Consider the following 3,161-nt stretch of genomic DNA (forward strand, 5'->3'; position numbering starts at 1 on the left):
AGGCCGGCCAGCGGTAGAAGGAAGGAGGTTTGCCGAAGAGCTTGGTTTCAGCAAACCAGGACATTTCCCCCGCCAGTCCCTCCCGCCCTCCCTCCTCCCTCCCCACACACACTCACACACACACTCACACACACACGCACACTCTCACACACACTCACACACACACACACACACACACTCACACACACACGTGGCCTCCCCTCACAAGCAGACTCTTAGCTTTACTTGTTCCCTTGAGATACCACCAGTGGGACTGGAGATGCTGTGTGCTTTGTGTAAAGAGTTGTCTTAGGAGTTTTCTCACATGCCATAAAACCGCGCATCACGTAAAGCTAGAAGTGTCTCTGGCTGTCTCCCGACATCTCCAGTTAGAGCTGGACCTGTTCCGCTTGCAGCCTCCGTCACACGCCAGCTCTCCTCCCTCCTCCAGCACCTCCTACCCGCTCTCACGTCTTCCCTAACGGCAGAAAGGATAATGTAGAATAATTAAGACACTGCATCGTCACTTTACAGTAACCAGGACCTATTTATGTATGTCGGAGTCGTAGCGTGTCCGTGCTGTAGGAAGCAAACCTCTAAGATTGGGCTAAAGACCTCCTCTAGGCTCTTACCCTGATCAAGGCTGTTTTATTTCCATGAAAGTCATGGTGACTCTCTGAGCACAGGGTGCAGAACTGCGGCCGGCGCGGCGCAGCGCAGCCCGGCTCTGCGCTGGGAGATACCGGGTATCTCTGTTGGGGAGCAATACTCAAGAACCTGCTGGAGCCCCTTTCGCTGCTCCAGCAGAGCACGTGCCTGGAAATAACTGGGGACTCAGGGTCTAATCCCATTTCCCGACCTCTCACCCGCACCCTCCATAGCGTGTAGGAACGTGGCGTGTACCCGCTGTTGTGTCACACCCCGGAAACCACTAGCACCTTCCCCTGGTGCACAGGCGGGTCCAAGGAACCGCCACCGCGCCGGGTCGGTCTCCTCCCCGCAGACACCCACCCCGCACGTCGTGGCCGCGTGTCGACGCTCGGCGCGGTGAGTTCGGTTTGCTTTTTGTCTGTGAAATAGTTCTGCATCTGCAGCCGTCGGTGGCACCTGGATTTATACACTGTGTATTTATGTTTCGAGAGATCTTACGTCTTTTTATGTACATAGACTGGGGGGGGTTATATTGCTTAGTTTTGACTTCAGCTTTTCATGTCGTTTAAGACCAGTACAGAGTGAGTACTTACTGTCTTTTTTTTCTTGTGTTATTTTTCTAATTTAAAATTTTCCTGGGGTAGACTGGAGGAAGAGACCCAAACCCCCGAGCATGCTCGTACCGGAGGTTTGGGTGTTCTGAATTGATCACCAGCACAAAGGGGAACCCAGAAAGCCAGGGATGCGATGGCCGGGGTGCAGCGGGGCCCTGCAGCGAAGCTTTCGGGGTCAGGCTGGTTGTAGTGGAAGGAGAGAGGTTTTACATTGTCTCCCCGCCCTCCCCAGGCCGCTTCGCTCCGAAGGTCCCATCGCTCCCCATGGCAGCGCCTGGTGAAATAACGCAGGGGGGCTCTCCCCGTGCCCGAGCCTGTGGGCTGTCCTGGTCCAACAAGCCCCCGGGTGCTGCTGGCACATGGCAAGGCACCAGCAAAAGCCACCTCGGCTCGTTGCGTGTGAAAATACCGCAGGGGGGCCCCCCCCGTGCCCGAGCCTGTGGGCTGTCCTGGTCCAACAAGCCCCCGGGTGCTGCTGGCACATGGCAAGGCACCAGCAAAAGCCACCTCGGCTCGTTCGCTGAAGTTAGCGGTGATATTCGGTGTTGCCTCATTTCTCTTTGGCATCCTCAGGGCTACCCGCGAGCATTCCCAGGGACACACGTGCCCGCATTGTCCCTCCATGTACCCGCAGCATCTCCGCATGCCCGCAGCATCCCTCCCTGTGCCCATGGTGTCCCTCCCTGTGCCCGCAGCATCCCTCCATGTACCCGCAGCATCCCTCCCTGTGCCCACAACATCCCTCCCTGTGCCCACAGCGTCCCTCCGCGTGCCGCAGTGAAAAGCAGTGATTCATTTTTGCTGGCCTATGGGTGAACTAAACGCTGCAGATCCCTGCCCCAGCGAGCAGAGGCATACGGGTGGGGTGGGTGTGTGGCTGTAAATATTTAGCAGAAGATGATGAAATTCTGGTGATGTAAAAAAAAAAAGTAATTAATAATTCCCACCAACAGACCTTCAGTTTGGAGGAAGGAGTTTTTGTCTATTTTTATGTATATTTTTATACTGCTTGGGGTAACCCCATCACCAAAAGTATCTCTTCTATGTTGGGGGTCGAGTTCAGTAGCACAATTTTAAGGCAAAATTACTCTTTGGGCATTTTAAATGCTTATTTTTTTATAAGCCTCAAGACAATTATAACGAATAAAATTTGACTGTGTATAGAAGTAATGTAAGAAACAGAGTTTAGTGGAAGCTTTAGATGTTAAATAAATTTGTGGAAGACGACACAGAAATCCTCATACGCGGTACCAAGCAGTTGTGTGTGATTCTTTCCTCAGAGCAGCGCTTTGCCGACTGAAACCCCCCCTCAGCAAGGTTTGATGTGGGGAGTTCAGGTCGTGGCTAGCGAGGAGGGGTGGAGCGGGGTAACCTCGCTCCCCTTCCTCCCTCTGCAGCTTCCCAGTGGCAGGAGAATGAGCCCCGGGCTCCAGGCAGGGGGGATCGCCGAGCGCCTTCTCCTCCCCCGGAGCTGAGGCAGTGAAGGCAGCACGAGGCACCCGGAGCTCCGGCTGCTGCTGCTCTGTCCCGCCGTGTCCGTGGGGGTAGCGGTGGCAGCAGCTCCGCGGGGCTCACAAAGCCAAGGAGCCACCTGCTGAAGCTCGAGGCTACGGGTCTAAACTTTCTGTGGTCAGGGAGGGGATTTGGCCCCCCAAATGCTTGTGAGCTTTTGCTCCCCCTTCGCTTTGACGCGGAGCAGAGCAGGGTCTGGACCGTTCCTGGTGAAAAGGTGTTCTTGAAGGGTGACACGTCGCCCGTGCTGCCCCGTGTCCATGGACAGGCCCCTGGCCCCGGCTGTAGGTAAAGGGTTTTATGAAACGCTTGGAGAAGGTTGTGCTCCCGGGTGAGCCCCGGAGCTACTGGCTGTTCGGGAGGGATGTACCTTGTGGGGCTGGAACCTCACGCCCTGCCCTGGGA

This window comes from Buceros rhinoceros, unplaced genomic scaffold (assembly GCF_000710305.1).
Source record: "Buceros rhinoceros silvestris isolate BGI_N320 unplaced genomic scaffold, ASM71030v1 scaffold4005, whole genome shotgun sequence".
NCBI lineage: Eukaryota > Metazoa > Chordata > Aves > Bucerotiformes > Bucerotidae > Buceros > Buceros rhinoceros.